The sequence below is a fragment of the Lissotriton helveticus genome, chromosome 8, assembly GCF_964261635.1.
Source record: "Lissotriton helveticus chromosome 8, aLisHel1.1, whole genome shotgun sequence".
In the NCBI taxonomy this organism is placed as follows: Eukaryota; Metazoa; Chordata; class Amphibia; order Caudata; family Salamandridae; genus Lissotriton; species Lissotriton helveticus.
This window is the reverse complement of record NC_136069.1, coordinates 449,940,346-449,962,895: the sequence shown is the minus strand read 5'-3', so window position 1 is coordinate 449,962,895 and position 22,550 is coordinate 449,940,346. Positions and strand designations below refer to the sequence as shown.

The window sequence follows — 22,550 nt, the reverse complement described above, 5'->3', positions numbered from 1 at the left end:
GCCACAATATGCAGGTTGAGGACAGGTTCCTCAGACAATGGAAGTGCATTGCTTGCATTCTTGTGGCTGAATTGAGGGAGGATGAAAACAGTGCTTCTCACAGAAGTTTAATCAGGATCCTGTTAGCAAAGGGTTGTTGATTAGTTATTCCTGACCACTGCCATTTGGTAGATGGTGGTGATGAGGAGTCGGAGGTTTCTAACCAGAGCTTGCCATTTTGACTCTCTCACTGATTACTGCTTCAGGAAAGATGATGACAGGCAGGTGCAGCGATCTCACGTTTCATTGTCCCCCCCTCTTTCGGGTACTCCTGTTTGAAACCAGTTCCATTTTGACAGGTAGACACAGTAGGCACTCCATCTGGAAATTGTATATAAAATTGGGATCCAACCCAACCCCACTTGGTTTCAGTTCCAAGTTATTTGTGACAAAATGCGTGCTCCATACAGTACTCGAAGGACCACTGTGTGACCAGGGCTAATGTCTGCATGACAGCCAGTGTCACTGAAGAACAAGTTACTTACCTTCGGTAACGCTTTTTCTGGTAGATACAATATCTGCCTGTGGATTCCTCACCTTGTAAATATCCCCTTGCGTCAGCAACATTCGGAAATTCTTTTTGTAGCCTCGCGCCGACGTGGATTCGGACGTCATAGAGACACGACATCGCTTGCGACTCCGCTGACGTCACCGACGCCTATAATAGGCCCACGCCGGCGTGATGACATCAGTTCCGCCCTTTTTTCCGTGCCTTCGAGGCACACGGACGGACCAATGACAGTAGACATATACACAGCATACGAAGTACAAATATCAAGGTAACACACACAGTGTGAAGCAAATGCAACAAAACGTTTGAAATAAACAACTCCTTGACAATAAAATAAATACATTACAGAAACTCTGGCATAGAAGAGTGGACAACGGGGAGGCGGGTGGGTCAGTGAGGAATCCACAGGCAGATATTGTATCTACCAGAAAAAGCGTTACCGAAGGTAAGTAACTTGTTCTTCTGATAGATACATCTGCCGTGTGGATTCCTCACCTTGTGAATAGAGTCCCACAGCAGTCCCCACTCCCGGAGGAGGGTGTCCACTCTTCTAAACCAGGAAATCCTGGAGAACAGAGCGCGCAAAGTGACCGTCCCTCCTCACTTCGGAATCCAAGCAGTAATGCTTCGCGAAAGTGTGGAGGGAAGACCAAGTTGCCGCTCTACAAATATCCTCTACAGGAACACCTCTAGCCAATGCAGAGGTTGAAGACTTAGCTCTTGTAGAATGAGCCCTTATACCCTCTGGTGGTTCCTTACCGGCCAAAGAGTAGCAGATCTTTATACAGAGGACGATCCATCTCGACAAGGTTCTCTTATGGACCGCTCTTCCTTTTTTGCAGCCAGCAAACCCAATGAAGAACTGGTCATCCAAACGAAAGTCTTTAGACCTGTCCAAGTAAAAGGACACCGCCCTTTTGGGGTCCAGACGATGTAACCTCTCCTCATCCTTAGAAGGGTGTGGGGGAGGATAAAAGGTAGGGAGGGTAATGGATTGACCAAGGTGGAAAGGAGTCACCACCTTAGGCAGAAAAGCAGCCCTGGTCCTAAGAACCATTCGATCAGCATGAATGGTCAAGAAAGGGGGCTTGTAACTAAGAGCTTGAAGCTCACTTACCCTCCTTGCCGAGGTAATTGCAACGAGGAAGACTTTTTTAAAAGTCAGAAGCCTCCTAGGACATTTGTGAAGAGGCTCAAAGGGAGCACCCATTAAAAAGGTCAATACAAGATTTAAGTCCCACTGAGGCACAATAAAAGGAGTAGGAGGGAACTTATTTGTGAGGCCCTTCAAAAATCTTAAAACTACAGGAGATTTAAAAAGAGATGGCTGGTCAGGCAAACAAAGAAATGCCGACAGCGCTGAAAGATAGCCCTTCACTGTGGCAACAGCAAGCCCCTGTTGTGCCAGAGAAAGAGCAAACTGAAGAACATCAGACAAATGGGCTCTCAAAGGGTCAATAGATTTTTCCCCACACCATGTGACAAATTTCGACCATCTATAAGAATAGTTAGACTTAGTGGAGTCACGCCTGGCTGACAAGATGACATCCACAACGTCAGGTGGGAGGGAAAAGGAATTCAGGTTGCTCCGTTCAATCTCCAGGCATGAAGGTGTAATGTCTGGAGGTGGGGGTGTAGAACCTGCCCCTCCATCTGAGAGAGGAGGTCTGCCCTGAGAGGGAGACGGAGCGGCGGGTGAGAGGAGAGGTGGAGAAGATCTGTATACCACACCCTTCTTGGCCAGTCCGGGGCGACCAATATGACTTGGGCCCGGTCTTGGCGAATCTTCCTCAGAACCCGAGGAATCAAAGGTATGGGAGGAAACGGGTAAAGGAGCTGATTTCCCCAACTCAACTGAAACGCGTCCCCCAAGGCTCCTTGCATCGGATACAGGAGACTGCAGAATGACAGGCAGTGAGCATTCTCCCGAGTGGCGAACAGGTCCACCCGAGGAGTCCCCCACATCTGAAAGATGTCGTGAACCACCTCCGAGTGAAGCCTCCACTCGTGGTCGGCAGAGAACTGCCGACTGAGACTGTCTGCACGAACGTTCAGAACTCCGGCCAGATGATTCGCCATCAGACAAATCTGATGGTCCTGAACCCAGGACCAGAGACGCAGAGCCTCTCTGCAGAGACACTGCGACCCTACTCCTCCCTGTTTGTTGATGTACCACATCGCGGTCGTGTTGTCCGTCAGGACCTGGACCGAACGACCGCGAAGGGAGGGGAGGAAGGCCTTGAGCGCCAAACGTATCGCCCGCAATTCTAGAAGGTTGATGTGAAGCAACCTTTCCTCTGGAGACCAAAGACCCTTGATCTCCAGATCCCCCAGATGAGCACCCCACCCTAGAGTGGATGCATCCGTTATCACTGTGGCCACCGGATGAGGCAACTGAAAAGGCTTCCCCTGAGACAGGTTGCCTTCCACGCCCCACCAAGACAGATCCGCCGCAGCTTCTCTGGAGATACTCACTGACTCCCTGAGATCTCCGTTGTGCTGATACCACTGCCTGCGGAGGCACACTGGAGCGCCCTCATGTGCCAGCGTGCATGGTTGACCAACAGAATGCATGAAGCCATCAGACCGAGCAGGCGAAGGACCTTCAGAACTGGAACGACTGCTCCATTGTAAAATAAAGGAATCATTTCCTGTATGTCGCGAATCCTTTGAGGAGGAGGGAATGCACGACATACAGTTGTGTCCAGTAAAGCACCTATGAACAGGTTGCGCTGGGAGGGCACCAGGTGAGATTTGGGCACATTTATCGAAAAACCCAACCTGTACAACAACTGGGTTGTCTCTCGCAGATGATGGAGCACTCTCTCTGACGACTCTGCTTTGATAAAGCCAGTCGTCCAAATAAGGGAACACAGGAATCCCCGACCTTCTGAGATGCGCCACCACCACTGCCATCACCTTGGTGAAGACTCGAGGCGCAGTAGTAAGCCCAAACGGAAGGACCGCAAACTGATAGTGCTGCGATCCCACCGTAAAACGGAGATACTTCCTGTGCGACTTCAGGATGGGGATGTGAAAGTACGCATCCTGCAAGTCGAACGACACCATCCAGTCTTCTTCCAGCAGTGCATGAAGAACCTGAGCAAGGGTGAGCATCTTGAATTTCTCTTGTTTCAGATAAAAATTCAAGATCCTGAGATCCAGGATTGGACGAAGCCTGCCATCCTTTTTGGGAATCAGGAAATACCGGGAGTAGCATCCCTGACCCCTTTCCTGCTCTGGGACCACCTCTATTGCACCCTTTCTTAAAAGAGTCAACACTTCCTCCAGCAGAAGTAACAGATGTTCCTTGGTGCAAAAACCATGGCAAGGCGGGTAATTGGGAGGGAATTCCCGAAAGGGAAGGGCATACCCATTCTCTACAAGATTGAGAACCCAAAGATCTGATGTAGCCGGTTCCCAATCTTGTAGAAAATGGGTACGCCGACCCCCCCACCGGACCCACATGATCCTGAATGGCGGATCAAGGACTGCTTTTCTGAGGTAGGGGGATTAGAGGAAGTGGAAGAGGAAGAGGCCGGACGTCCACGAGGACGAGATCTTGGGTTTCCTCTGTACGATCTGTACAAGGAATTTTGTTGCTGCTGCTGTTGTTGTTGTTGCTGCTGACCTTGTCGGTAATTCCGAAAGGAAGAGCGACCAAAACCCCTGAATCTCTTGTTGGTCGAAGAGCTCCTTATCTGAAGACCTAAAGATTTAGCAGTTGCCCTACTGTCTTTAAATCTCTCAAGGACTGCATCAGCTTTCTTCCCAAAGAGGCCACACCCATCAAAAGGAAGATCCAATAAAGTCGCCTGAACATCCGCTGAAAAGTCTGAGGATTTCAGCCAAGCTGCTCTTCTAGTGGCGACAGCAGTACCCATGATACGCGCCACAGAGTCTGCAGTGTCCAAACCACTTTGAATAACCTGGCGAGCTGCTGCTTGCGCATCTGAGATCACCTCCTCAAAATCTTTTCTGCTGGCATCAGGAACTTTAGGAGTTAGAACCCGCAAAGAATCCATAAGGGCATGTACATATCTCCCCATCAGACAAGTGGCATTAGTTGACTTCAAAGCCATGCTTGCCGAGGAGAAGGTCTTTTTAGCCACCTGATCTTGTTTCTTTGCCTCCTTTTCATAAGGAACCTGGGGAAAGGCACTTACATTCTTCTTAGAGCAAGCAGCTTGAATGACTAAACACTCTGGTGAAGGATGAGAAGTCAAAAATGCAGGGTCCTCAGGTGCAACCCTGTACCTCCTTGCCAGACTCTTGGAAACCGCAGGATTTGACAGTGGTTTCTTCCAAACTTCCAAAATGGGCTCTGTCAAGGCGTCATTAAACGGAAGTAACGGTTCTATTACAGAACTAGGAGAATGTAAAACCTCAGTCAGAAGATTGGACTTAAACTCCACTGTAGGTAAAGTTAATTTAAAAAGATCTGCCGCCTTCCTCATAACCATATGGTAAGGTTGGACATCCTTAGAAGGTGCATCAGAGCTTGAAGGTAATTCCCATTCTGGGGAGAAATCCAGGCTACTAGCATCAGCTAGCTCATCAAAACTATCTTCATCCCATTCACCTTCTTCTAAATCAGGATGAGATTCCATATATCTTCTTTCCTCCAAAAGGCGTTGTGCTTCCCTTCTGGACCTCTCCTTCACACGCTTTGCAGTCGGATCCACCAACGGCTCCGACGGAGCCGGGACCGACGTCGGTATCGAATCCGAAGGTTTAGTCGGATATTCTCGAAGTCGCTCTGGAGCGGGTGACGTCGGAATTGGCGTTGATGGCCTCGGTGGAGCCGGAAATTGCCAAGGCGGCGTCGGGGCTGGCATATAAGGCATAAAAGGTGCAGGAGGATAGGAGTGGGGAACTCCTAGATTGAAAGCCAGCGGACCCATGGGACCAGAAGGTGCACCAGAGGGGTACCATGCCCTTGAAAAGACACCATACATAGCATTAAGAAATGCAGATGGATCTTGTCCTGGGTGTGGAAATGGAGGTTGGAAACCCTCAGGCTGTTCTTGTGGAGGAATCGGATTCGGCTCTTCGGTAGGCGCGGAATCCACATCCACTTGAATCTCTTCTTCGTCATGGGCCGAGGACGGCGCCAGAGACGGAGCCGGAGTCGGTGATTTAACACACGACTCCGAAGGTGAGGCCTCACCTTCCGGTTCAGAGACATCCATAGTAACCACTTTAGAACGTACCTTCTTCGGTGACTTCGATCTCGAATCCGACTCCTTACCAGAACGACGTCGGGATTCACGTCTCCTCTTCTTATGTTGTTTCTTCGACTTCGAAGTATGATCCGAAGCCGACCTCGAAGACGACTCCTCTCGAGATCTAGACCTCGACCTCGATCTTTCTCTTCGAGAATGAGACCTCGATGTTCTCCCTTTACCAGCTTTTAATTTTGCCACCAGGAGTTTGGCCTCTCTTTCCCTCAGAGCTTTCGGGTTCATCTTCCGACAAGAGGAACAACTATCGACGTCGTGGTCGGAGCTCAAGCACCAGATGCAGTCATTGTGCGGGTCGGTAATCGACATCATTTTGCCGCATTCTCTGCAGGGCTTGAAGCCGGTCTTCTTTGTTGACATTATCGAAGAGACAGGATACAAAGAAGCGGAAAATAAAAACAAAAAAGGCAACAAAGTACCAGTTGGCTACAGAGATTCCCGATAACCATTAGCGTCGACGACGCGGAAAAAAGGGAACTGATGTCATCACGCCGGCGTGGGCCTATTATAGGCGTCGGTGACGTCAGCGGAGTCGCGAGCGATGTCGTGTCTCTATGACGTCTTAATCCACATCAGCGCGAGGCTACAAAAAGAATTTCCGAATGTTGCTGACGCAAGGGGATATTCACAAGGTGAGGAATCCACACGGCAGATGTATCTATCAGAAATGAGGTGACTTCACCTGAAGTCAGCACATCTTGCTGGAGAAGCTGATAGTCTGACTAGTACTTAGAAGTCTGTCTCTCTGCTTAGAGAGAGGAAATAAAGCAGGAGGAAAAACTGTCCATGAGTAGAATACAGCTAAGTACCCAGAAGTTACTAACTTCCCTTGGGAGTGAAGCCAGAGCTGACTCCAATGGTGACTCTAACAGTAGACCACATACAGAACTCAAGTCATGAAATCATCCTATACTGCTCAGTACCCTTGTGATACGTCAAAGGCTTGATGCTGCTGCTACCTGACCTCCGCCCAGTAGATCCCAAGGAGGAGCTGACATCACCCTTGAAGTGGAAGCTGATCCTGGCCTGTTGGATGCACCTGCTTGAAAAAGCACAATACCCATGAGAACCTAGCCTGGAGGCCACAACAGTACAATGAGCACTTGCTGGATCTCCGTCTGAACAGGCATCCACCAGCAGTCCTGCCATCCTCCTCTCTGTACCATGGCTCGAGTCTCAAGTGAAACTGCCTCTGTGGTCCTGTGTTAGTGAAGACCTTGCTGTCAGCAAACACTTGAGGACGGCCCACCAGCAAGCCGCGACCAAATAAATAGGTAATGGGGCCTCACACAAGAAAGTAAAGCAGACTAGCAGACTGCAATAAGCAGCGGATACACTGACTGTTACCTGAACAATCCTTATAATTTGAGTATGAAATCTTGAACAGAACTGCTCTGAGTGAGGGGAGATCTATTGAACTGCACCTGTGCCTGATACTGACCTTATAAATAGAATCAAAGCTCTAGTGACAGTACTGTAAACCTGGAACTGGGAGAGGGCGCCCCAGCGGGCATGTCACTTTACTAGGCACTTTAGTTGCAATTGCAATCTTGCATCGGAATCCCCTTGAATTTAGCTGTATTACATTTTGCTGTGATAAGTACTTTTTTTTAATAAAGATAAGCACTGGGTTGGACCACAACATTACTGCGTTGGTTCGTGGAGTGTTGAGTTCTAAGCTCTCGCATCCACATTACATCCCAGAGGAGCCTTTAACTGCTTGCCTAAGAGTAAGGTGTGGAAAGTTTGAACTTAGCCCTGGTGGCGGAATCCTAGTATAACAAACTGAAGACACCTGTGGCAAGTATCATCAGTGAAATCATAGGGGCATAGTAGCTATCTCTGAGTTGTGGCCCCCCAAACAGGGTGTCACAATTGGCAGCAAGGAGCCTGAGATCTGCAAGTTCCAGTTCCAACTGTCCTGAGAAGAACAATACGTTTAGCTTATATACAGTTTTACCTGCACAGTACAACGGCAGATACAAGATGGATGGGAGTAGACCATAACAATATCTCCTTAAACCAGTTGAGGAATCAATCTTTGGAAAGAATGTGGCGGGCTGCCAGAAACGTGGGTAGGGAGGTGCTTGTGGATTTTGTAGAGGATAAGTTAACGGAAACTGGGCAGTAGGGGATGAAACAGTGAATATCTATGGACAGGGTACCATGTTAGGAACCCGAGGAGAGAGTGCTGTCATGTCAGGCTCTCTTAGCTCCCAGCACAGTATTTTTCAAGACACACCCGAAGTGTGTCTCCACATATGCTTGCCCTTTGTAGACATACATCGTTTGCGCACCTGAGTTCCAGAGGGAGTGGAGTGGCCAAGTTGGAAACACCCGTACCTTAATGAAAGTGTGACTATAGGACGGTGTCCCCACTCTACCCCGGGGTTTGGAGCATCATTGATGGAGCTCGGGTACGCAGACGATGTGTTTCTACAAAAGGCAAGTATTGCCACTGATAGGTCCCCTACCAGCTAGTGATTAGACTAGGAGGGAATGCTATTAAGAAATGTTTTAGGGATCTGTATCTTGATGAAATGCCAACGACCATACCAGGCGGCAATCAAGGGCAGAAACATGCTGATACAACAGATAGGGTAATGGTGACGTTGCGTCTCTCATATAACCCTAGTAACTTCATTTTAATCCTGCCAAGTGGGATCCATAATAAAGGTATTGGGTGCCCAATTAGACAGTTTTTATAATTTTTCTTCTCTACAATATGGATCCCGACTTTTGGAGTTCTTCCTTTTCTGTATAAAAAAATATATATTTTTCCTTTCGCTCCTCCCTGTACTTTGGTGTGCGTCATGGTGTCGTCACTATGATGAAGCATGCCACTCATTGAGTGGGTGAAGGCAGTATTTACAACCTCTGGGATCCCACAAGAGGTTCTCTTTCTCTCCTGTTGACTCCTGTACTGCCCCCCCTTTTTACTTGTTCTTCCTTTCCCATTCCCAGAACCATGTTGGAGCAACAGGCCAATCTTAAAGTGGGAGATCGATCTTTTCTTTACCCCAAGTAAGAGGTCCTTCTCATCAAGTGAATGACCCTGAGACCATCCCAAGTTTGCAAGGAACAGAGAAAGGTAGTGAGCAAATCATGGCAGAGTCCGAGAAGGCACGTGCTGTGGTTGCCCTCACTCTGGTTTCAGAGGAGGATGAGATACCCGAAGTGGACCAGGTTTTAAAATCTGAGTCACTGCCAGAGCTACAGGGTTGGCTAGCCACTGGAGGACCTACCCAGAAGTAATTCCGCCAGGCACAAGCTGTTACCTACACTTGTAGGACTTTGGAAGGAGACCCAGGAATAGGAAAGCGAGGAGTGGCTCGAGGCTTCATGATGGCAGGGAGGATGGACTCCTGTACAGTGAGCCGGTGAATTGTGATCCAGTAAAAGGGTTATGATTCCCTTGGTGCATATGAATTTCCTGTTGCGACTGATCCACGAGATGCCATTCAGAGGACACTTTACCATGAAAAAGACATAGGTCGGACTCTTTGTTCGACTGGCTCGGGATGCACAGAGTCACAGAAACGTTCTGTACAGCCATTCATTCTTGCTAATTTAGTAATTAGAAGGTAAGGTCAAGGTACCATCATCACTATCTTAGAAGGTGTTCTATTCGAGTGGGTAGACATTGACAACGTTTGTCCATTTGACACCCTCTGCATCAGGAAACAATTATATCTTGGCTGTGGTGGATCATGCCACAAAGTATCTAAAGGATGTTCATTTGAGGGGCACTGCTGTGGAGGAAGTAGCTAGGGGACTCTGAACGATCTTTTCAAGAGTTGGATTTCCCAAGGCAGTGATTTCCAGCTAGTGAATAAACCTTGTAACCTCTTACAGGAGCAAGCCAGTTTGACCTACAAAATCCTCCTGACATAACATCAACAAGCCAATGAGCTGATGGAAAGGTCCTAAGGAGTACAGTGAGAACTCTGCCAGGGACCTCAGTGATATCTTATCCTACAATGTCTTTTGTCTGTAAAGAGATTCAACAGACGAGAATTGGGTTTAGTCCCTTTAATTTTCTGTTTGGGCACCATGTGTGTGGCCCACTCACCTTTAGGGAAGGGCAGAACAAAACTTCAGTGTCAAATCAAAAGGATGTGGTGAACGATATGCCCTCAGGAATTTGACCATGAAATATATGAGTTAATGCAAAGAAAATCATTCAGGCTGTGGTACTGAAAATTCTGGAATCGTGTAATAAACTTTGTCGTAGCATGACGATTTTTATATCAAAAGACCGAGAATGGCTAGTACACTATGTACAAGCATTTTCGTCATACTCCAGTAACAATTTCACCTCGAAATTGTCATTTTCGTTTCTGAACCCTTGGCTTCCATTTTGTGTACAGCAGCCATTTTGTGTGTTGCCCTTTACATAGGCTATAATACAGCTAAATTCGATTCCAAAGGCCACGTACACCTTGATTGACTTTTCCCTGACCTGGGCATGTTGGAACCATTGCCCCAGGCCGTACCTGTTTGGTCAGTTCCTCTCCCAGTTGCTGAGCAAGATAGCATCAAGGCCCAACATGCCATAAACCTTTTCATCGCACACACACCCTGCCTTATCTTACTTCCATCTGTTCCTGCCTCCATGCAACTATTTATGACATGGGCTGTGATCTCACTGTTTTGGGTTTCTCCGGCCTTGTCAGCTAGAGAATGTATTCATTATGTGGACATTGTTTATGGCTTGGACTTATCTTGAAAGTGGGTTTTGCATCTGTGTGCACGTCCTGGGAGTACTTCAAAGAGAAAATATGTGCCTAGGGCATAATACATGGTATAAAGGATCTGTGCTCAGACCATTCAGCAGGCTATCTCATTCAGTTGCTTTAGGTGTGACTGGGCGACGTAGCCTCACAATTAATTGTAATAAAGATGTCTTTTTCATATTTTCAGATTCTGTGCCAAGTTCTTATTATATTAGTGAGTATTCCCTGAGAGCAAAAACTGCCTAGTTCTACAGTTGGCGCCCTAACAGTGGGCCTCGTCAAGAAGTGACTATCTGGAGGAGTAACTTTGTCAGAGGACAGAAATCTACTGGGGAAGGCAAGACAGAAATCTACTAAAGGAGGTACTGTGCACAGAGGTTCTGGGGGATTCTCTGTCTTTGCGGCCCAGTATATTTTTGATTTTTCTGACTTAAACTCTCCAAAAGATGTCACTCACGACTGAGGAACCCTTTTGGCTTAAGTGTTTTTTTGCAGTTAGAACTTGGCAGTTAGAATTTTGACAACTATTTGTTTGGTATAGCTTTGATAGGTTTGTATAGGTTTGTATATGCGAATTGCAATTTGTGTAGGCAGATAATGAAGAGATTTTTCTCCATCTGCTTTAGTGAAGTGGGTCGCTCCCAGTCCTTAGTTCTTAGTTATTTGGTCCTTAGTTTATTTGAACATTGCAATTTTCAAAAACCGAGGGTCTTGTATATTTACGAGTGTATCGATAGAGATAGCCCCCTTGAAGTTTGATGCTAGATTAGTGAGCTATAAGATGCCTGATCTTAGCGAATTTGGAGCTTTGTGTTGGCCAACTTTGTGTACGTTTGGATTAACCGGCTAAAATTTCTAAATAGGTTTAGATATGAAAAATATTTCTTCCTTGGTGATTTTGTATCCCCAGGGAATTAAAATATGACATAATACATGTAAGGATCCTTTGTTCTGTGTAATTTTATGAATGGAGATGCAGAACGAATTTTGGTGTTCTGCCAGTATTGAGAAGCGGTTCTTGTAAATATGACTTACATTTAGTATTTACAAAATGGTTTGGTTTGGGTACAGTCTTTGTAGCTGTCCTCTGTTTCAGTCCTATGTGTTGACCTGCGGGTTCCATGTGTGTTTAAATGTGTTTTTTTTGCCGTTACTGTAACTTCTGTTGTGAATAGCGTTGGCGCGAATTTATGAAACGAAATGCCTACAGCGCTGTCTTGCGTGTCCTGAATGTTTTGAACACTTTCTGTTTATGTTTGCAATGAGCTCAACGTGTTTGTGGTTTTCTTGATGTTTCAGTCTGTTAAGTAACATGCTGGTTGGTTAATGTTGAGTAGAAACTTGAGTAAAAGATACAGAAATGAAACATGTAATGTGCTAAGATGGGTATGTGTTGCTCTTTAGTTTGTAGAATGAGCTATTATGCACATATACAAAACTACCGTTACACGCTTTAAGGATAACATTAGGAAAAACATTAAATGGATATAAATAAGAAAGAAAAAAACTAAATTGTCTATTTTTGCAAAAATAAATAAATTTACAGCATTTTTCCTTAGAATGCACTGTATTAGATGGTCACAGGCAAACATCTCAGCTGCAGTATATTTGATAAGAATGTTCGTTCAGCCAGCACTTTTCCAGTTAAACATGGGTGGAATTTTGCATAACCGTCCTTTTAAATAAATGTGGCGCAGAAATGTGACGCAGGAATGTGACGCGTTTTAAGTTAGGCATATGCGCTTAGGTTTGTGAGTTAATGCATCTAAATGATAGGCAAGGGATGCAGCGGGCTCTTATATGTGTAGAACAATCACAAAAAGAAATAATAGTTTTTTATTAGAAGAAGAAATTTATTAATTATGAAAAATAATTATTAAAAATAAGTGCTACAAAAATCGTTTTTTAATATTTATAAAGCTCAACACTCCTATTATGACCTCCTAGCATTAAAATTTGATTAAAGTTATGTTGCATCACTAAAATGACAGGCGTTCGTGTGCATAATTTCCCCTTGGCATAGGCGCAAGCAAGCTCATTTTTATAAAGTATAAGTTATTATTTTCAAATGCCTGACTCATGGGTTATGTAATAGACATTCTAGTAATGCATATTATGCAAGAAAATTGTAGGATAATAATTTTTTAATGCCCAAAATATGAAAGTCGATTTTGAGTAAAAACACTGTTTAAACTGCATTTTGCTTTCATTCAGAGTACTTTTTAAAGTGTCTCAGGTTTAAGTACATGCATACATATATATTTATGATATATATTTGCAGGTTGTGCCTTCTTATGATTCAGTGGGTTAATGTGCCAGTACAAAAGTTTGTTTTAAATATCAGGGTTGAAGGTTCTAGCTTCAGCTAGGCCTACGGAAAAGTTTGTTCATTTAAGACTGATGAAGTGTGTACCATAGGATTGCAACAAGCATTTACTAAAAACTGGTATGTGTGTTATTCGGTTTTGTGAATTAGTCACAATAAATGTAGTTTAATAATCTGGGAATAGAGATACTTTTAGCGCCTAAAAAAAAAGAGAGAAATTATTTTTCAAAATAGAGTGAATTAGGAATTAGTTAGGCCTTCTGGCTTTGACAGCGTCAGTGTGGCAACAGCTGAGGGCTGAGAGGATTGCAGAGGCTGGCTCGAGCCGCGCTGCTGAGATGTTATCTTCTAGTTTCCCTGGAGAAGGCTGACATTTGTGACCTTTAATTAGGACTTTGCCTCCGAGGAATGCAGAATGACCTCTCTGAACGGGCTTCTAAAGGTGGGGTTTCTGGTTTCTCCGTGAGAACATCAATAAAATGAAAGAACTCGATTTAAAAGGGAAAATAAAAAGGGGGTTTCTTTGAACAGTCCCAAAAAATTGTGTTAAATGCTCTGCAGAACTGATACATTTGTGCCTCCACGCTAAGTAAAATAATGTTTGCTATTTGCGTTTATTTCACACAAAAAAACGAAATATCTTAGATAAAAAAATAAGATACAGCCCTTTTCCAAAATTTTGAAGGCTACAGGCTACAGGTCTATGTGAAAAAAAAAGATTTTCTAATTAGGAATTATTTCTTTCAGTTGAAATTATAGGTCCCAAATTAATATAGAGTGTCAGTGTAACTATTTCTTTTAGAATGGTAAAAATAAGGTGGCTTGATGTTGCGAGGTGAACTTACAAGAGCGTAACAGTTAAGTAATGAAAATTTAATTTTGTGTATGTTAAAATGTTTTTTTTGTGTTGTGTATTTTTCTGCTTCTGCTTGCAGATTATTCATGGATTGTTTTAAGGCTGACAAGACACGTGAGTTTGGTTAACTGAAAAGAAGACGTGTTTTTGCGTAATTTCTTAAAAAAAAAAAAAAATTCATGTTTTCGTTTGTGCATTTGGCCCTGTCGTGAAATATTTTAGTTGGTTCAAAGTTATATCTGACAGCAGATTCACACTGCATTGTGATCTACTGTCAAAATGAGGGATTCAGGGATTTTAGACCTGACAAATTTAGACGGGCCCAAATATTGGGTTTTGGGCTGCATGTTTATAGTGCATAAAGTACATGTGCCATGTTGCTGTGTGTCACCGCTTGTCCACACATGTGCATTATTTTGTGTATGTTTTGTTTTATGTTGTTACTATTACAAGTTTGCCTCTGTTGTGAGGAGGCATGTATGACGATATGTGTCACTTTACAATAGTTGGGTAAAATTTGTGTTGATACTAAATTTCACAGACATGATGTTTGCATGCTGTGGACAAGAATAGACAACACCTCACCAGTGTATGTCAAAATTTGGCCATAATAGTATTGAAGAAAACTAAAACGATATACAGAATCAAAATGTGTCATCTGCTGTTAGTCACTTACTGCACATTCCCTTAAAGGAATAGGCAGCCCTACATTCATGCATCCTTGATTGGACCTAAGGATGGAATTATAGATCTGTGACTCAAGGTGGCCTAATTTCTATATTGCACTACTGTTCTGTTTCCCAAATAGCATATGGCTTTGTCCCTTGAAAGGAAACCAGGTTTCATTTTTTCCTCTCCCGGAGTGCTGTGTCACATGCCTGAGGCACCCAAGCAAACTCTTGTTCTTCCTATAGATTTTTCTTTTGTTGCTTCTCCCCTGACCGATGTCGCATCATGCTTAGTTATTGGGGATTTTAGTTGTGTCCTATTTCCATTTCCCTTTTCCATATTCCTTTCACCAGTCAGCCCATTTATTATTATGGGTGTATTGTTTGTGTGCACACTTCTAGACTAAAGTGATGTATCAGGGACCCCCCATGTTATGTAAAATGTTTTTTTCAGACTGGCTGTCGGGGTAGTGATAGGCTGGTTAACTGACCCAATGTTTTCCATCTCAATAGGAGATATCTTAAGTTTACCTTTTGAACATGACGAATTTTCAATGTCTATTTTAATTTTTCAGTTCTCTTTTATTCCTGCTGCTTTAATTTTTGGTGGGATCAGATGTGTTCTAATCATGCAAATACCGGGACTCTCTAGTTCTTGCCCTTTTGTCTGCACATTTGATCCTTAGCCTTTGTATTGCATAGTGCACTTAATGCACAATTTTTAAAGGGACTTTTCTTCATGTCCTTGATAATCTGTATTATGTCATTTCTCTATTTGAGATGTTCTAGATAAGGAATTTAGGAACACCTAGGCTTAATCATTGAGGAAAATATGTATTTGCACCATTAGACAATGCCACCATATGTGAAGACATCCATTTAGATAGAATTTTCATGTAGTTATTTACCCTTAGATGATGAAGGATATGCTCTCACACGGAAACCCAATTGAAAAACCTAGAGACACTGTTTTGCCTACTGCCTTTTTGTTTGAATTGCTTTTTGAAAATAACAGTGTATTCTAGACCAAGATTGTCCCATGGCGTGTGGCCACTCCCTTGCAGATTGCAGGCCACCTGCTTGCAGTCCCCTTGTTAAAACCCATGAACTGTTTTTGTGCTTGATTTGAAGGAAACTAACAATTGTGTTGCATTTCCTATATCACTAGGTTCTGCGGGATCTTCCAGAGTCAAAGGAAGAGTGATACCCTGCAGACCTGTGATCGAGACTAAGCCCCATCAGTGACCGCTACAGATGAACGACAGATTTCTTGGCTCTACAATTTCTGCAACCAGAAAGTCGCGAGGCTGAACAGCGATCATCAGCGTGCCGTCACTGGTACCTCCCAAGCAAGGCATTTGCTTCATCGGAATGCGTTGCAGAGGAAAAGAGGAGCTGGTTCCTTGTTTGCCACAGAATGAGAGCTCCTGTTTGTTTGAGCTTTGTACCTGTTATGTACTGGTAACCTCTGACAGTGTACAGTCCCTTGAGCCCTTGGCCCGAGTTTTGGCCACACACACACCTCTTTTCCCTTTGCTCCAGCGGAAAGGCAGTGCACCCAAGGATCCACGTTTGGAAAAAGGCACTACATTCTGGTGCCCATGAGAAAGCAGCTTGAGCGTCCTCTGATACTGAATAATGAGTGTTGGAGTCTGAAAGTGCTGCTGATCTTGAGAGGTTATTTCTCAGTAGTGCTTGGATCTGCACAAGATGTTTTGTGCCCATGATCAATGAAGAGCACATCAATTGTAGTGTCTGCCACAAAGAAGAGACACTGGTGCACTGCCTTGAGACATTGAGACTTTGTGAATGAGCTATGAGTGTTTGCCAGGAGGGCACTCCAACTAAGCAGTCCTTTTTCTCATGAAAAGGCCTGAAATCAAGAGGCCCAACGCGAAGAAGACACTGGAAGCGGATTTGATGGACAATAGAAGCCTGCCAGGAGAGGCTTTGACGGACTCTGGGTATTTTCTGTGAGCTTGTATAGAATTGGAGTTTGGAAACTAATTTTTGCTGCTTTGCTGGCATTGTTTTAAAGTACTATTCTGTTTAGTAAAAGCAGAATAACGTCCATTTTCTGTGAAAAAGTATTTCCTTTTCACCTCAGAGCATTAATGAGGGTCACCACTGTTTCACTTGAACATATAATGAATTACAGAAATGCATAGGAAGACCTAAAATGTACTAGAACATTTTAGGATTTACTTTTTGCTTAGGGTTGTGGAAAATTATGATTCATTTGTAATAGCGGTCACTACTTTGTCTATATGTTCTTAATGACGTGTTTTCTAGTGTTTTTTTAAACATGGCATTGTCTTTTATGGGTGGGATTGTTTTTGCTGCCCAATTCACATCTGTACCCACCTCCCAACCTATGTCTCTTCCTACTTCTACTTCTTTGCATTCTTTCCAGATTTTACCTAAACATGGATATTTAGGAGATCAGAGTTTACTGATAATTCCCTTTGTACAGTTTCTGCATCAACACCAGTTAGTAGTTGAACACCACTGATTGTTGGGCGTGTGGTCTTATACCACATACTACAGATAGTCATTCCCTATTTGGTCCTGCCATATATGGCCTTTGTGCTACTGCGTGTGCAAGGAGACCTGCCCCGAGAGAGTCGCTAAGTATAGGATTATGCTTCAGCAACATCTTGAGGATTTTATAAATATAGACCTGGACTCAGACTAGCGTGAGTATAGGTTATTGCCTATGTAAGGGCAAAAGGGGCGTCTGTGGTACTGAAAATTCTGGAATCGTGTAATAAACTTTGTCGTAGCATGACGATTTTTATATCAAAAGACCGAAAATGGCTAGTACACTATGTACAAGCATTTTCGTCATACTCCAGTAACAATTTCACCTCGAAATTGTCATTTTCGTTTCTGAACCCTTGGCTTCTATTTTGTGTACAGCAGCCATTTTGTGTGTTGCCCTTTACATAGGCTTTAATACAGCTAAATTCGATTCCAAAGGCCACGTACACCTTGATTGACTCTTCCCTGACCTGGGCATGTTGGAACCATTGCCCCAGGCCGTACCTGTTTGGTCAGTTCCTCTCCCAGTGGCCGAGCAAGATAGCATCAAGGCCCAACATGCCATAAACCTTTTCATCGCACACACACCCTGCCTTATCTTACTTCCATCTGTTCCTGCCTCCATGCAACTATTTATGACATGGGCTGTGTTCTCACTGTTTTGGGTTTATCCGGCCTTGTCAGCTAGAGAATGTATTCATTATGTGGACATTGTTTATGGCTTGGACTTATCTTGAAAGTGGGTTTTGCATCTGTGTGCACGTCCTGGGAGTACTTCAAAGAGAAAATGTGTGCCTAGGGCATAATTCATGGTATAAAGGATCTGTGCTCAGACCATTCAGCAGGCTATCTCATTCAGTTGCTTTAGGTGTGACTGGGCGACGTAGCCTCACAATTAATTGTAATAAAGATGTCTTTTTCATATTTTCAGATTCTGTGCCAAGTTCTTATTATATTAGTAAGTATTCCCTGAGAGCAAAAACTGCCTAGTTCTACAAGGCAAGCCAAGAGCTGATGGTGTGGTATGAACAGAAAGCAGCAATCATGGAATACCATGAGGGTCAATAGGTTGGTGCTAAAGCCCACTTGTCAGAAAGCTTTGGAGCATAATTTGTGTAGGACAAACAAGGCAGTATAAAAGATTTCTGAAGTGAACTTGCTGGTAGGAATAGGTGTCACATGGTAGCTAAAGAGGGTGTTTCATGTGAACTGACTTAACTGAAGAAAGATGTCACAGTAAGCATCATGGGAATGACAGAGAAGCTTGAGGAAAATAGTGAGCCACTTCCTAACTTACTGCACAGTGATGTGAATGATGGCTAAGTGGATGGAGTACACTTGCCCCCTAACTAATGCCAGAGCAGCAAAGAGAGTGTAGAGACACACTAGAATGATATTTTCATCTCTTTCACTGACTCAAGGATTGATAATTTTCTGTGTGTATTAACAAGATCATGGGTACTTGTAAAGATTTACGCAACGGCTAAAAAGTATGGTCTGCAGCATGACAGAGAGCTGCATTGATGCCAACAGGGTGAGGGTAGGGGATGTAAGGTGGGTTTCGGGGAAGCAAAGGGTCAAATCATAAACCTTCCTATGCCTTTGTCAACTTAATTGCAATTATGTGATAGAGGTGGGTGAGCCACAGAAGGCTTGAGCCAAGCTCAAGTCAGATGCCTGGCTGTGGCTCAGCTAGAGGTCCTCTTGGATCCTCAAACTGAAAACCTACTGAGTGTTCATGTGACTTCTGTCTGCCACCCATGCTTGAATTATCAGCTGGCAAGAATCAAAGGCGAATCATCAACTTTTGATGTAAAATGTGATTGGGAAATAGATACCCATCTAGTGGCTACATTTCACAATGTGAAACCAGAAAACCAGGATCAAATCCCACTTCCCCACTTGACTAAATTACGTGATCCTAGACAACTGGTGCATTTTACGTTGCCTCCTTTTTCTGGATGATGCCATATGAGAGTACCCTGCCATACATGAGTTCAGGATGTGCGCTGTACAAAACCTTCTCATGTGTTTGATTTAATAAACTATAATGGTGTTCCAAGTATAATAACAACCTATGGCACCCAGAGGGTGCACGAGACAAATGACTTGACTCTTGGTTCACTGTTGGCATTGTTGTCAGGGCAAGGGAATGCATAAATGTTTACAAGTTCATGTTTGAATACTATCCCTTCCAATAAATGTGTCTCATTGCTGTGCAGTAATCTACAGGAGATACATTTCTGCATAATAATTTACTTCACTTTTTGGATGTTGAAGAGTGTTTATTTAATACATGTGTGTTCAACAATGCTCCATGTTCCTGAAGATAATTGGTGTAGGAAACATTCTTTGCTTCTTTTTCTTTACTTCAGTTAATGTTTAAATAAATACTTTCGGTTAATCTTTAAATAAATACTTGCCTATTCAGCAGCGTTCTGAATGTTTGCGTTCAGTCAAATAAATAGCAGCCCAGTGCTGCTTTTCACCAGAGAGCAGCTTGTGAAGGTCAGGAGGGGCACAAGCTACCCACTGGCCATACCCTGAGTTCCTCTGATCTAGATACCGGGGACAGCACTCCTACAAACGGTAAGCTTTACAAGATGTCTGGCTGGTGCAGGCGTGATACATTTCACTTGGGAACTGCGCTGAGAGATCGGGGGTCCAGTTTGCAGCATGGATCTTGCTCTGTGATCGTTAGTGCACTCTGCTGCTCCACATTACGGGAACATGCTCTGCCTTTTCCCTTGGACAGTTTCTCCTCCTGCAAGTCCAGACACATGTTTTCCTTCTCTCAGCAGGCAGGCAGGTCTCTAGGCTCTGAAGGCAGATTCTCAACTCTGCCAGGAGCAACTGCAGAATTCAAGTGATGTCCCCGCACCTCTGGAAAACTGTCTGGCAGTAAGAGACCAACCCTGGTTACACAGCAGCTCTTTGAGCACTCGGCACAGCATCCCCTTCCTTAGTAAAGAAGAAACTGGGACTGGAACAAATTAGGGTGGTTTGAATCCCCGTTTATGCACATTTTTTAGACCGGGAATGTTGGTATACTGTCTAAGGCTTCAGAACAAGTTTGGATTGGTTCTCTTTAAAATGTCGTTTCCCGGCTGCTCTCCAGACACAGTCTTTGTACAAAGTGATGGTTTACACAGGAGGTAGTATAAAGGCATATTTAAAACAGGGGCCAAATGAAGTGCGATATCTGTGCATCTGTCTGTCATCGGCCTTCTTGAAGCAGTGATCAGAGATAGACATGAAGACAGGCCCTGCCAGAAAATGTCAGCATTTCAGAGCTGATTGAAGAAATCCGTGAATTCTGGATTCTGTAGTATTGAGTGGCTTGCATTTAACTAACTTGACTATCATACAGACACACTTGATAAAAAGGACTTGCAAAAGAAAAGCAAAGGCCTGGAAACATTGTGACTCAGTGACATGCAACCACCTGTTCACCCTATACAAAGGCAATGGCACGACCTACTGACATTGTCTATCTACAATTGTTTACAAGAGACTACTTGCACTGGAAGGAAAAACACACAACATGTAGAAATGTATTAACAAAATGGAGGACTATGGGCTATATTTTACAGGTCCAGCATACATGCCAAGAAGTGATATAAAGCAGAACGGTATGCAGTTCTTAGTGAACACTATAGGTGGAAGTGAGGTTAGTGCGTAGTGGGTAACACACTAGGAGCAGGAGGAAATTTCCTCCTTTCAGAAAGAAGACCCTCACACCCCCCCCCAACAGTGGGATGTCTTGCTTCATCATCAGGTCTGCTCTTCATCGGGTCGGCGCTGCAATACCCGATCGGAGCCTTTGACAGGCCTTTTAGTGGAGATCTTTATTTCCTTTGCCGTAAGGTGCACTGAGTGTGAGGGCGCTAGTGAGTGTAGATGTGGAGGGTGGAGGAGTGAAATTAAAACAGAAGGAAATGGTCCACCCAACAATTACTTTAATGATCGTGGCCACCCTCCTGGTTAAAAACGTGAAAGTCGTGCACCCCTGTTATAAGGTCACAGGGCTGTGCGCATTTGGGGTCAACATATTTCTTGCCAATATTTCAATTAGAAGGCAATTCTTCAGGACCAAATCAAGATCTATCCACACTTTTTGGTGCAGGTGCACTATTAAATTATGAAGTGACCATCCATACAGCACCCTAACAAGTGATACCTGCATATCTATGATGTCAACCTGTAGAAAAATAAGCACAGAGGTACATCAAAACATTGTATTAACCTACTGAATGCAGTTGGGTGTTCTAATTAAAATAGTGATAAAAAGGCATGCATCACACTCAGTAGTAGTGACCATGCACAAAGCAATTGAGAGTAGCAAACAGATGAATACTAAAAACTATGAACTCAAGGAGGATGATGTGTGGGAAACAGGTGCTCCTAACCTCAAGCGAACTCACCCAGTCTGGGTTAGAGAGTTATTACATCGGTGGCCGGCGAGCTCAAACACTGTGTATTACAGTGTCCTTGAATGGGTGAGAGATGGGTGAGAGAAACACAAAAACATTGTTAAGTCCTAGAAAGTAACTGCTATTTTAGGGTGCTCAGCACTCAAGGTTAGAGTATATCAATATAGTCGGTAGATGCCATTATAGCGCATGTTTCATGCCTCCCTCACAACACGTAGGCTGTTGTGTTCTCACCGCGAACCATATCCAGGTGTCACCCTGTAGGTAACCCTGACGTTCCAAACGGGAAATCCCATCAGTCCAGTGTGTGAGGACAATCTCAGCGTATACAATGACATCATGGCTAAATAGCGATAAAATCATAGAGCACACAGTACATCTCCGGTTATTTGGTGAGATCACTACTGTTCCCACCATAGCCAAACCCATCTCCCCGTGAAGAGCCATGGCTGAGAATTAGTAACATGGTAGCTCTCTCAGTATGCAAAAGAGCCGGTGTACTAATCGTGGAATCAGCATTAGTTGCCATACTGAGCCCCGGTATACATAGGAGGCTCGTCCGTGTTGTGCCAAAAGAACTTGTAAAGCCAGTACTTGTACTTATTTGGACATCCGCACTCAGAGTCGGCAGACCTACCCCAGCTCCGACGGTCCCACTGGTGTACTGGAAGTCTTAAACGCTTCCCCGTATATTCACCGGGCCGGTGGTGCAGGAGGCGGGAACTTCCGGCTGCACATCAGCCGCGTTCAGTCATGCGCACTGTTGTCACCGGCGCCATCATGTGGTTGGCTGTTGACGAGTGTGTTTAATTCTCTACGTTGCCAACCAACAGGATAGTGGCGTCCTTGGTGTCCCGCTATTCCTTATTCCCACTGGCCTATCTAGGAAGGTGCACAGAAACCAGCAAGCTAATGTAAGGTATATGTAGGGTGTTAACGGAAATGCCTGGTCTGATGATCTCATCACAATGTGCCTTATAGGGCTCTCATGACTGCGCAGCGTTTGCCCCACAGTCCCTGCCGTGGGTGGTAATAGAGCCTACTTTAGGGTCCCTATGGTTGCCCGATGTGGCAAAATATGTAATTACAGTATCTGTGTCTGGTAGAGTCATTACATGGAACAAGATAAGGGGGGCCTAAGTGAGAGGCATTCGGAGGGTAGTGTGCGTTAATAGGCATCGTACTCCAACCAGGAAT

General features: G+C 44.3%; 1 protein-coding gene across 1 annotated transcript in view; it reads right to left on the bottom strand.

Moving 5' to 3' along the window:
- Nucleotides 1-22,550, bottom strand: part of LRRC63 (leucine rich repeat containing 63) — a 382,612-nt gene that overhangs the window by 203,669 nt on the left and 156,393 nt on the right. The window lies entirely within an intron of this gene.